The 13,372-nt window shown below is 39.9% G+C and overlaps 1 protein-coding gene across 8 annotated transcripts in view; it reads right to left on the reverse strand.

Annotated features, from left to right (window-relative positions):
• Positions 1-13,372, reverse strand: part of TAOK3 (TAO kinase 3) — a 227,455-nt gene that overhangs the window by 106,779 nt on the left and 107,304 nt on the right. For 5 of the 8 annotated variants that reach the window (XM_025401964.1, XM_025401963.1, XM_025401969.1 and 2 more), the window contains exon 2: positions 9,371-9,475. The gene's annotated coding sequence lies outside the window, so the exon portion shown is untranslated. Of the gene's footprint in view, positions 1-4,263; positions 4,441-9,370; positions 9,476-13,372 lie in introns of those variants that run through there. The other 3 variants (XM_025401966.1, XM_025401970.1, XM_025401971.1) reach the window with 2 other exon arrangements.

Here is a 13,372-nt window from a genome sequence, read left to right on the forward strand (position 1 = left end):
CCAACATTTCAACTTATTGCAGGATAGTCTGTGTTTCTTCCTTGACCAGCTAGATAACCAAGATAGAAATTTGGCTTTGTTCAATAAAACTATTTTTCAAAACATGGGCCAGTGGGTCTCATGCTAGGAGAAGAGGAAAAAGAAAGTAATTAATTGAAGAAGTAAAACTGATAGTGCTAAGAGGTATTTTTTTCTTGAGACATAGCAGCCATAGGTGACAACATACATTACTTCATAGAGTTAGTCTAGTCATTTCACTAATATACATAGATCATCAACCTAAGGATCCACCCCCTTCCCCAACTCATTCTTTCATTCAACAAATACTGCTGAATGCTCACTATCTGCCATATCCTGTACTGAGTTTTGGAGGTAGAATGGGATGTGGTTCCTGTCCTTAAAGGGCTTAGGAGTCAAATGGACTTATAGACACTAAATTATAAGGACACAAATGGTAAAATGGTTGTAACTGATTGGATTATGAGGGGAAAGCAATTGTTTTTTAATATAAGGATATTATAGGGTGACCCAGCCTGTTTTTGACTTAGACGTGAAAAAGCATGCCTTTTTAGGGAAAATAAAATTAGTTCATTCAATATGAATTGTATGGGAGAGCTGGAAGGAGAACACATGAAGCTGGTGTTGAGCCAAGAAAAACTGCAAAAGGCCCTTTAAGCCATATTAAGAAGTTTAGACTTTATCCTGAGGGAAAGGGGAACCACTGAAGGTTTATATGGGAAAAAGAATCCCTCCGCCAACAATGCACCTGTCCTAGGCAGTCATCCTGCCAATCCATGGATGCCAATAATCAAGCATGAAGTTACTACATCAGTACTACTGGGAAAGTAACTGAAATCCAGCTATTTGTCAATCAGGTAAAGGAAAGCACAAAATAAGAACTCAAAAAGTGGCCGAGAGTGGCGACTCACGCTTGTAATCCCAGCAATTTGGGAGGCCAAGGCAGGCAGATCATGAGGTCAAGAGATCAAGACCATCCTGGTCAACATGGTAAAACCCCATCTCTACTAAAAATATACAAAAATTAGCTGGGCATGGTAGTGTTCCTGTGGCCCCAGCTACTAGGGAGGCTGAGGCAGGAGAATTGCTTGAACACGGGAAGCAGAGGTTGCAGTGAGCCGAGATAGTGCCACTGTACTCAAGCCTGGTGAGGACAGAGCGAGATTCCATTTCAAAAAACAAAAAGTTCAAAAAGTGTTTTGATTTTATTGCTTATGTCTGAGAACAACAAAAAAAGACACAATGGATTAAATCAAAGATACGCCTTTTTGGAGACTATGCATAAAACACAAATTATGAGACTATGTTTAAGAAAACCAAAAAGATCTATGAACTAAACTTATGATAATTAAAATATTTTCTTTTTTTTTTTTTTTTTTTTTTTTTTTTTTTGAGACGGAGTCTCGCGCTGTGTCACCCAGGCTGGAGTGCAGTGGCGCAATCTCGGCTCACTGCAAGCTCCGCCTCCCAGGTTCAGGCCATTCTCCTGCCTCAGCCTCTGAGTAGCTGGGACTACAGGCGCCCGCCACCACGCCCGGCTAGTTTTTTGTATTTTTAGTAGAGACGGGGTTTCACCATGTTAGCCAGGATGGTCTCGATCTCCTGACCTCGTGATCCGCCCGCCTCGGCCTCCCAAAGTGCTGGGATTACAGGCTTGAGCCACCGCGCCCGGCGATAATTAAAATATTTTCAATCACCAAAACACATTATAAACTTTAGAATATTTTGGCTTCCATGTGAATAAAGCTAAGTGCTATGGATTTGGGGGGAAAACACAGATTACAGACTAAAATTATTTTATGAAGAAATAAATATTTAAATATAAAAATGAGACCATAAAAACTTGTAGAATAAATTACACGTGAATATTTAATTAATAACTTCTTTATCTTAAACATGTAATGAAGGGAATTCTGCTTCTAGCCAAGATGGAGTAACAGGGGCTGGATTTATTACCTGCCACCAGGAACAATTAAAACACTGGACAAGGCCACGCACAGTGGCTCATGTCTGTAATCCTAGCACTTTGGAAAGCCCAAGTGGGCAGGTGGCTCGAGCCCAGGAGTTCGAGACCAGCTGGGGCAACAATTTGCATCTCTATAAAAGATACAAAACCTTAGCAGCTGGGTATGGTGGTGTACGCTTGTAGTCCCAGCTACTCAGGATGCTGAGGTGGAGGGACCACCGGAGCCCGGAGGTCAAGGTTGCAGTAAGTCAAAATCATACCATTGCACTCTAGCGCAGGCAACAGAGTAAGATCCTATCTCAAAAAACAAACAAAAAAACACTGGATAGAACATATACATGATGGTATTTGAAGACAATGGATATCAGGCAAAGAAAGACAATGATCCCTGACAGAAGACAAGCAACTGATGTAAGCCATCAAATGTTTGAGCTTCAGGCCCTGGGAGAATTTCTAGGCCATGGTGCCCAGAGGGGAAATCCACTTAGAGCCTGGTGAACTCCCTGAGTTGAGGAGACAACGATGACAGTCTGGGTTGACCAAGGTGGGTAGAGTTGGCAGGGCAGAGTACCAAGTAGAAGAGAGCAGCACAGAAACGGGATATGGAGATTTGCATAGGGTTCCCCTCAAGTCTTCAGCTGAGCACTGATTGGTGCATGCATATGAGAAAACTACCTTAGACCAGGGGAAAAAACGATCTGAAAGGAATAGAGACTGCAGTACCTATAGCTCAAAAAGGGCTGTGAACAGCCCTCATTCCCCCTAGCCAGGATAAAAAATCTCAATTCACAGAGCATTCTGGAGGCTACTCAGAAGAGTCTTGCCTTCATAGTAGGGACCCTAGACTAAATGCTGGTCTGTGATGCCTAACAAATTTTATTTTATCTATTTTTTATTTGTGAGACAGGGTCTTGCTCTGTTGCCCAGGCTGGAGTGCAAGGGTACAATCACGGCTCATTGCAGCCTCAACCTCCTGGACTCAAGCGATCCTCCCGGCTCTGCCTCCCAAAGTGCTGGGATTATAGGCATGACCAACTGTGCCTGGCTCTAACAAATTTTAAAAGCAAGACCTAAAAGGATGAAATTATTTCCAAGTAACTTAACTGTGTTCCAGAACAAAGTCCAAGGATACTTAAAGGAATATAAAAATATCCAGTATTTAAAAAGGTAAAATTCACAATATCTAACACTCCACAAAAAATTACCAGGTATGCAGAAAAGCAGGCAAATATAATTCATAATGAGGAGAAAAATAATTGAAACCAAACCATAATTGATATAGATGATATATGTTAAAATTAGTGGTCAAGGACATTAAAACATTTAATATAGTTGTATTCCATACAGGGAAAACGTTGGGGAAAATATCAAACATGTAAAGCAGACACAGACAAAATATAAAGCAGAGACAGATTCAAAGTAAACCCTTATTTTATGCATATATATATATATATTCATTTTGAGATGGAGTCTCGTTCTGTCGCCCAGGCTGGAGTGCAGTGGTGCAATCTCAGCTTACTGCAACCTCTGCCTCCCAGGTTCAAGCAGTTCTCTTGCCTCAGTGTCCCAAGTAGCTGGAATTACAGGCATGCGCCACCACATCCAGCTAATTTTTGTATTTTTAGTAGAGACAGGGTTTCAGCATGTTGACCAGGCTGGTCTCAAACTTCTGACCTCAAGTTATCCACCTGCCTCGGCCTCCCAAAGTCCTGGGATTACAAGTGTGAGCCACCACACCTGGCCCTCAAATTAGACCTTTAGAGGTGAAAGCTACGATGTCTGAGATTTAAAAATCCTCTGCATGGGAAGCATAGCAGAGGAGACTGCCGAAAAAGGGGCTACTGAACTTGAAGACACAACAACAGAAACTATCCAAAATAAAACAGAAAAAAGACTAACCAAAAAAAAAAAACAAAAAACAAAACACAAAACCAAACCGGTGACCCAGAGCATCAGTGAGCTGTGGAACATCTTCAAGTGGCCTACTGTATGTCTAAGTGGAGCCCCTGAAGGGGAGGAAAGATATCAGGACAGAAAAAATTATTTGAGGAAGTAATAGTGGAGAAAATTATGAATTTGATGGAAAGTATAAACCCACAGATCCAAGAAGGTCTCTGAACCTCAAGCACAAGAAATATGAAGAAAATTATATGAAGGCACATCATAATAAACTGCTCAAAACTTGTGATAAAGAGAAAATCACAAAAGTACCCAGAGAAAAAAGGCATGTTAAATACAGAATCAGGAAGGAGGCAAGGATGTTTGCTTGCCACACTTACATTCAACATTGTGCTGGGGCTGGGTGTGATGTCTCATGTCTGTAATCCTAACGCTTTGGGAGGCCAAGGCGGGAGGATGACTTGAGACCAGGAGTTTGAGACCAGCCTGACCAATATAGCAAGATCCTCTCTCTTTACAACACCAAACCAAACCAAACAAAAACATTGTGCCAGATGCTGTACAGGTGCAGTAAACAAAAAAGAAACAAAAAAGCATAAAGACTGAAAAGGAAGAAGTAAGACTTTTTATTGTCAAACAACATAATCTGTCAAAAAATTCAATGGGATCTACAAAAGCTACTAGAACTTATTAGTTTATTAAAAAGTACAGAAGATCAATGCATAAAATGATTACATTTCTTTATTTTTTTGAGGCAGAGTCTCACTCTGCCCTCTGTCACCTGGGCTGGAGTGCAGTGGCACGATCTTGGCTTACTGGAACCTCTGCCTCCTGGGTTCTAGCAATTCTTGTGCCTCAGTCACCCAAGTAGCTACGATTACAGGCATGCACCACCATGTCTGGCTAATTTTTATATTTTCAGTAGAGACAGGATTTTCCCACGTTGACCAGGCTGGTCTCAAATTCCTGGCTTCAAGCGATCCACACACCTTGGCCTCCCAAAGTGCTGGGATGACAGGTGTGAGCCACTGTGCCTGGCCTGGAATGATTATGTCTCTGTGTATGAATAAATGAAAATCAAGGCCGGGCATGGTGGCTTATGTCTGTCATCCTACCACTTTGGGAGGCCAAGGCAGGTGGATCAAGAAGTCAGGAGTTCATGACCAGCCTGGCCAAGATGGTGAAACCCCGTCTCTATTAAAAGTACAAATAATTAGCCAGGCATGGTGGTGGGTGCCTGTAGTCCCAACTACTTGGGAGGCTGAGGCAGAGAACTGCTTGAACCTGGGAGGTGGAGGTTGCACCGAGCTGAGATCGTGCCACTGCATTCCAGCTGGGGCAACAGGGCGAGACTCCATCTCAAAAAAAAAGGAAAAAGAAAATCAAATTTAAATATCATAGTAGCATAAAAAATGTGAAATAGGGCCAGGTGCAGTGGCTCACGTCTATAATCCCAGTACTTTGGGAGGCTGAGGTGGGTGGATCATTTGAGGTCAGGAGTTCGAGACCAGCCTGGCCAACATGGTGAAACCCTGTCTCCACTAAAAATACAAAAATTAGCCAGGTGTGGTGTCACATGCCTGTAATCCCAGTTACTTGGGAGGCTGAGGCAGCAGAATCACTTGAAACTGGTTTGTAGTGAGCTGAGATCGTGTCATTGCACTCCAGTCTGGGTGACAGAGCAACACTCCATCTCAAAAAGAAAAAAAAAAAGGGAAATACTTAGGGATAAATCCAACAAAGGATATATAAGACCTGTACACTGAAAATGACAAAATAATAATGACATAAAGACACAATGAAGGGATATACAGTGTTTATAAATCAGAAGACTCAACATTTTTCTTTAGAAACAGAAGTTGAGAAGTTTAATCTAAAATTCATATGAGAATTCAAAGGACCCAGAATAACCAAAGCAACTTTGAAAAAGGAGGACAAAGTCGGAGAGCTAGCATAAAATAATCTCAAACTTTATTATAAAGTTAAGTTATCAAGACCGTGCAATACTGGCACAGAGATAGACAAATTAATCAGTGCAATGGAATAGGAAGCCCAGAAGTAGACCCACATATTTATGGGCAGCTGAGATTTGGTAGAAGTACAAAGGCAATCCAATGAAGAAATAATTGTCTTCAATGAATGGTACTGGAACAATTGCATCCAAATATGCAAGAAAACAGATATATTTGGTCCATACTAACAACCTGTATAAAAACTGACTCCAAATAGGTTATAGAATTAAAGGTAAATCTACAATAATAAAACTTTTAGAAGAAGGTACAGGAGAAAATATTTGTGACCCCAGGTTAGATGAAAATTTCTTAGTTAATAACCCAAAGCACAATCCATTAAAGGAAAAATTCATGAATTAACAATGTCTGCTTTTTGAAAGATACTTGAGAAAATCAAAAGACAAGCAACATATTGGGAGAAAATCTTTGCAAATTATGTCTCATAATGGGACCCCTGGATCCAGAAAACATAAAGAATTGTCAAAACTTAATAATAAGAAAATAAGAAAACCCAATTTTTTTAATGGACAAAAGATTTGAACACAAGCACTTTACCAAGTGAGATGGATGGATGGCAAAAGAAAGATGCATACTATCACTACTCATTAGGGAGATGCAAATTAAAACCCATGAGAGGTGGGCAGATCACCTGAGGTCTGGAGTTCAAGACCAGCCTGGCCAACATGGTGAAACCTCATCTCTACCACAATACATAAATTAGCCGTGTGTGGTGGTGAGCGCCTGTAATCCCAGCTACTCGGGAGGCTGAGGTAGGAGAATCGCTTGAACCCGGGAGGTGGATGTTGCAGTGAGCCAAGATTGCGCCATTGCACTCCAGCCTGGGTAACAAGAGCGAAACTCTGTCTCAAAACTCAGTCTTTTTAAAGTTAGCCATTAACATATGGAGTGACCGTAACTTTCATACACTGCTGGTGGGAATGTAAAATGGTAAAACACTTTGGAAAACATTGGGCAGTTTCTTAAAAAGTTAAACATACACCTATCATATGATGTAGCCATTATATTCAAGTATTTACCCAAGAAAAATGAAAGCATATGTCAATACAAAGCCCTGTATGCAAATGTTCACAGTAGCTTTAATAGCCAAAATTGGAAACAACCCAAATGTACCTCAACAAATAAATGGATAATCTGTGATAAATACAATGGACTGTAACTCAGCAATAAAACAAACTACAGATATACACTACAATATGAATGAATCTCAAAATAATTATGCCGTGTAAAAGAAGTCAGACAAAAAATAGTACATACTTTATGATTTCATTTATATGGAATTCTAGAAACTGCAAACCAATTTAAAGAGATAGAAATCACATCAAATGTTACCTGGGGGATGCGGGTGGCGATGGCAGGTAAAAAGGAGTAGGTAGGAGGGGTTAAAAAGGGGCATGATGAGGCTTTTTGGGAGTGATAGTGGATATGTTTATTTCCACTATGTTGGTGGTTTCACAGAATATACCTGTTAAAACAAATTATGTTCTTTAAATATGTTCACATTATTGTTGTAGAAAGATGTAATGTACCAAATTGAAATGAGTCTTGGTGTGGTAGATCATGCTTGTAATCCCAGCACTTGGGAGGCAGAAGCAGGAGGATCATTTGAGGTCAGGAGTTCCAGGCCAGCCTTGCCAACATTGTGAAACCCTGTCTCTACTAAAAACACAAAAATCAGCTGGGTGTGGTGGCACACGCCTGTAATCCCAGCTACTTGGGAGCCTAAAGTGGGAGAATTCCTTTAACCCGGGAGGCAGAGGTTGCAGTGAGCCATCATTGTGCCACTTCACTCTGGACTGGGAAACAGAGCGAGACTCCATCTCAAAATTAAAAAAAAAAAAAGAAGTTAAAAGAAGTAGAGAAAATTTTTGCAAAATATTTGCCAGTTAAAAGCTATTTGGGGCCAGGCGCAGTGGCTCACGTCTGTAATCCCAGCACTTTGGGAGGCTGAGGAGGACAGATCACGGGGTCAGGAGTTCGAGACCAATCTGGCCAACATAGTGAAACCTCGTCTCTACTAAAAATACAAAAATTAGCCGGGCGTGGTGGCGCTCGCCTGTAATCCTAGCCACTCAGGAGGCTGAGGCAGGAGAATTGCTTGAACCCAGGAGGCGGAGGTTGTAGTGAGCTGAGATCGCGCCATCACTCTACTCCAGCCCGGGTGACAGAATGAAACACTGTCTCAGGAAGAAAAATAAAAAAGCTATTCTGAATATCAGAGAGGTAAACACACACACACATACACTTACCTACAAACTCAAAAGAGACCGGTAGGAAATTAAAAAAAAAAAAAAAAACAACCAGGAGTGTCCATTTAAAATATGAAACACGTAACTTCACTAATGATCAAATAAGTAAAAACGGAAATAATATGACACCTCATTTCACCGACCAAATTGGCAAAATAAGAGGAAAAAAGATACTTTTTTTTGGTAAGGGTATAAGGAAATAGTTTTTTATACATTGCTTGAAGAATAGGATGGATATGCCCTTTGACCTAGTAATACACTTTTGGGAATTCATACAAGGCAGTTTCTTGTTTGTTTGTTTTGTTTTAGCAAAAGAGGCGAGGCATAATTAGGGAAAGCACAGAAGGAATACAACAGTGCATATGGGAAATGTGACTTCTGTGACCTATAAGTTTGGGTTTCTTTGTAGCTTGTGTTTTATCTGAAATTAGGTGTTGAAATTTTGGGTAATTTTTTATTTCCTTCTTTTTGTTTCTATGTATTTTCTAAAAAAATTTTTTGCAAAGTCTATTACTTCTGTAATTAGAAGAAGTGATACAAAACCTTTTAGGTAATTTCAAATCTAACTATAAAGTACTGCAAAAAAAAATCACAATATATATATTTCCAGAAAATAATTTGACAATAGGAATCAAGAAAGTTTAAGTAAGCTCATTTCTTTTAACCAAATAATTCTCCATATTGTAAACTATAACTGAGAAGAAAAAAAATTTTAGGAAATAAATAGAAGCTCAAAGATTATTATTTTTATTTTAATTTATTTATTTTTTTTGAGACGGAGTTTCGCTCTTGTTGCCCAGGCTGGAGTGCAATGCATGATCTCGGCTCACCGCAACCTCCACCTCCTGGGTTCAAGAGATTCTCCTGCCTCAGCCTCCCCAGTAGCTGGGACTACAGACATGCGCCACCATCCCCGGCTAATTTTTTTTTTTTTTTGCATTTTTAGTAGAGACAGGCCTTCTTCATTTTGATCAGGCTGGTCTCGAACTCCTGACCTCAGGTGATCCACCCGCCTTGGCCTCCCGAAGTGCTGGTGTGAGCCACCGCACCTGGCCAAAGATTTTTATAAAAGAATATTTTATCCCAATTTTATTAATATTTTTACTTTCCCTTTTATTTTTCTTTCAAAGATAAAAATTCATTCAAAAACCCAGAAAATATTATTGTTTTCCATTTCTTAGGAGAAAGCTAAGTTGTATAGACAATACCTTTTTGTGTGTGGCACAAAATATTCCATATTGCTCAGATTCATTTTAGCAGCAATCTTCTTTTTTCTCTTTTATAACTTCAGTCCTTTGTATTTATGATGCAACCTGTGGAAAAAGAAGAACAAAATACATAATTACCAGCAAAATTAAAGAATCAATAATTGCTCATGTGGTAGTTTTACATATTTACAAATGTAATATTACAAAGCTAAAATTTTATCTTCATCTGTTTGTGGATGGCAAATTTAAAAGGTAAGATGCTCTACAAGACGCAAACTACTCTTCCACAGGCAGTATCTGGGAAACAAATGTGTTGTTAGATTTAAGAATCTATATTGAGGCTTCCACTGGTTGGTTTGTGTCCAGGGTAACCTAATAGAGGCTACCAGTAGACAGCACTAATCGATAGCATGCGGTAATGCTACTGATTCTCTGTCAGTAAGGCTTCTATTTTGAATTGCTTTTCCAATAGACATGATGATTTGCATTGATTACTCTGCCTTTCCTTTCCTAGGCTCTCCTATAACCAATCTTCCACATTTTCCAGGTGGTGATGATGATGATTTTTTTTTTTTTTTTTTTTGAGACGGAGTCTCGCTCTGTTGCCCAGGCTGGAGTGCAGTGGCGTGATCTCAGCTCACTGCAACCTCCACCTCCCAGGTTCAAGCAATTCTCCTGCCTCAGTCTCCCGAGTAGCTGGGATTATAGGCGTCTGCCACTACGCCTGGCTAATGTTTGTATTTTTAGTAGAGACGGGGTTTCACCATGTTGGCCAGGCTGGTCTTGAACTCCTGATCTCAAGTGATCCACCCACCTTGGCCTCCCAAAGTGCTGGGATTACAGGCATGAGCATGATTATTTTTAAACTATCTATTAAAGAAGTACATGCCCAATGTAAAAACCTGGGAAATACACACTATTAAGAAAAAAATCCGGCACCTGTAATCCCAGCTACCCACAAGGCTGAGGCAGGAGAATCGCTTGAACCCGGGAGGCAGAGGTTGCAGTGAGCCAAGATCGCACCACCGTACTTCAGCCTTGGTGACAGAGTGAGACTCCGTCACACAAAAAAAAAAAAAAAAAAAAAGGGAAGAAAAAAAATCCATAATCCTATCCAGGCAAAACTCCATTAACAATCTGGCATACTTTTCTCCATGCACGTATTTATTTCTGCCTGCAGCTGAGATCACATTATATGTATAATTTCATAGTTCACCTCTTTTATCTAACCCTATGACTATTTTGCCATGTCACCAAATACTGTTCACAAAGGTCATTTTAATGACTGCTTAATGTCTGTCTTATGGAAGAGCTGTAATTCATTCACAACCATTTCTCCACAATCAGAAACCAAGGCTATTTTCAACCTTGTGTTGAACTATTGAAAATTATCGTGTCTGGAAGATCTTGGTGCCTATTACTTATCTACATTTTGGGGGCTTTCTTGAGAATGGCTTTCTAGAAGTAGAATTATTGGGTCAAAGAATATAACAATTTAAAACCTACATCTATTGGAATAATTTTTAGATGCTTGACTAGCATTGCAGATGAAGGCCTTACAGGAAAAAAACTAGAAAAAACTATGGACTTCCGTTTTCACATTTTTCTTGCTGAGAATATCCCACTCTTGTCTCATGCCTATACTTATAAACTGAACGTTTTCATTATTTTTGTTACTCCTTCCGATTCTGTGGCTGTGGAATGCTTTAGATTAATTGGTAGCTAAAACTTGCTTGAATTCAGCATCACATTTTACCTAACCACTAACCAATCAATAACTGCAATGTTTGCATGTCTACTTTGCTAATGTAGTCTGACTATAGCACCAATAAACTAAAATATTCCTTATGACATCATATGAACACCAGTTGCTAAATTTCTAAGAAAGTAGTTTCAGCCGGGTGCGGTGGCTCACGTCTGTAATCCTAGCACTTTGGGAGGCCAAGGCGGGTGGATCACCTGAGGTCAGGAGTTCGAGACCAGCCTGACCAACATGGAGACACCCCGTCTCTACTAAAAATACAAAATTAGCCGGGTGTGGTGGTGCATTCCTGTAATCCCAGCTACTCGGGCAGCTGAGGCAGGAGAATCGCTTGAACCTGGGAGGCGGAGGTTGCAGTGAGCTGAGATCACACCATTGCACTCCAGCCTGGCAACAAGAGCAAAACTCCATCTCAGAAAAAAGAAAGTAGTTTCAAATAAGGTATCTTACAAATCAGGAAACATTCATTCCTATAAAATAGTTTTTTTCTTTCTTTCCCTCCCTTCCTCCCTCCTTCCCTTCTTTCTTTCTCTCTCTCCCTCTCCCCTTTCTTTTTTTATTTTTTGAGACAGAGTCTGGCTCTGTCGCCCAGACTGGAGCGCGGTGGCAAGATTTCAGCTCACTGCAACCTTCCCAGGTTCAAACAATTCTCGTGCCTCAGCCTCCTGAGTAGCTGGAACGACAGGCTTGTGCCACCATGCCGGGCTAATTATCCTCTCTCTAAATAGTTACTAACTCCTCTTACATAATTAATTTTCTTTCTCTGTCTTTTTTTTTTTTTTTTTTTTTTTTTTGAGACTCAGGCTGGAGTGCAGTGATACAATCTCGGCTCACTGCAACCTCTGCCTTCCGGGTTCAAGCGATTCTCCTGCCTCAGCTTTCCAAGTAGCTGGGATTACAGGCGTGCGCCACCACGCCTAATTTTGCATTTTTAGTAGAGATGGGGTTTTGTTATATTGGCCAGGCTGGTCTCGAACTTCTTACTTGAGATGATCCACCTGCCTTGGTCTTCCAAAGTGCTGGGATTACAGGCGTGAGCCAGTGCGCCCGGCCCACTTTTACATAATTTTCTTAAAATGCATGCATACTCTCTTCATCTTTGGTTGCCAAGCTCTATATATGTTCTAAAATTATCTAAGACTTCTAGGAATTAAGCCTTCTCAGTTTTATCTTTTCTTTGTTTGCTTTTCTGCTACAATATTGCATTGCTATTGGGGCTGAAGACAGTATTCCTGAAGTTCATCCATTAAACCTACAGGATATTTTCAATTTTCTTCCATTTTACTACCTCCACTTCCTTCTTCATAAATGTCTCTTGGATCCCATGAAACTGTCTTCTGTTTTTCCAAATTATTCTGGTTACACTTCCTCTTCTCTCTGATGTCTAAATGAATGTGTTCCTCTAAGGATTTCCCAAGTCCCCTGTGTGACTGCAAGCTGCTATCTTAATTTCTGCCCATTTAATGGTTTTAAGTAATACTGTGTCACTAGACAGTACTGACAATTATTCCAAGCCCCAGTCCCGTATTTTCAAATATCTATTTGGCTTCTCCCCTAAATGGCTCACATATACCTCCCATTAACACTGTTCTCTTTCCCTGTCCCTTACATTCAATTAATCCCCAATTTCTGCTTCAAATATTTCTTTTGGCCTGTTTTTCCATTTCTCTGGCATCATATGCTCTCTCCTTTTCTTCTCCTCTTACAGCCTCTATCTGTTCTGGAATTCGAAAAACACTATTACCATAATCATCTTTCTAAAGCATGGTTCAGATAATATCATAGCTCTGCTCAAAATTCTCACTGCTTCCTATGGGATAAAGAATAATAATAATAATAACTTTACCTAATGAACATTCAAAGCTGGCTTCAAACCACTAGTCTAACCTAAATTTTTAAAATTCATAAAATCAGGAAAAAATAAATTCCATCCAGTTACATTTTTATATATACTTTGTATTTCATTTCTCACTTGGTCTTTGTCCAAGTTGTTTCCTCTGCTTATAAGGCCCAAATCCCAACTATTCTCACAGTCCAGCTCAATGTCACCTCTATAAAACCTACTATTTTCTCCCTTTGCTTCAGTTTTCAACACACATAGTACTCCAAAACTGGATGGCAAGTGCTTCTTCAGAGAAGGATAATTGTCTAAGTCCACGTTTGGATTAATCATTGTAACCCCTGACATTTTTAAAAATAAAAACAGCATTATTGAAATATAATTCACCTACATATACTCC

Source organism: Theropithecus gelada, chromosome 11 (genome assembly GCF_003255815.1).
Source record: "Theropithecus gelada isolate Dixy chromosome 11, Tgel_1.0, whole genome shotgun sequence".
In the NCBI taxonomy this organism is placed as follows: domain Eukaryota; kingdom Metazoa; phylum Chordata; class Mammalia; order Primates; family Cercopithecidae; genus Theropithecus; species Theropithecus gelada.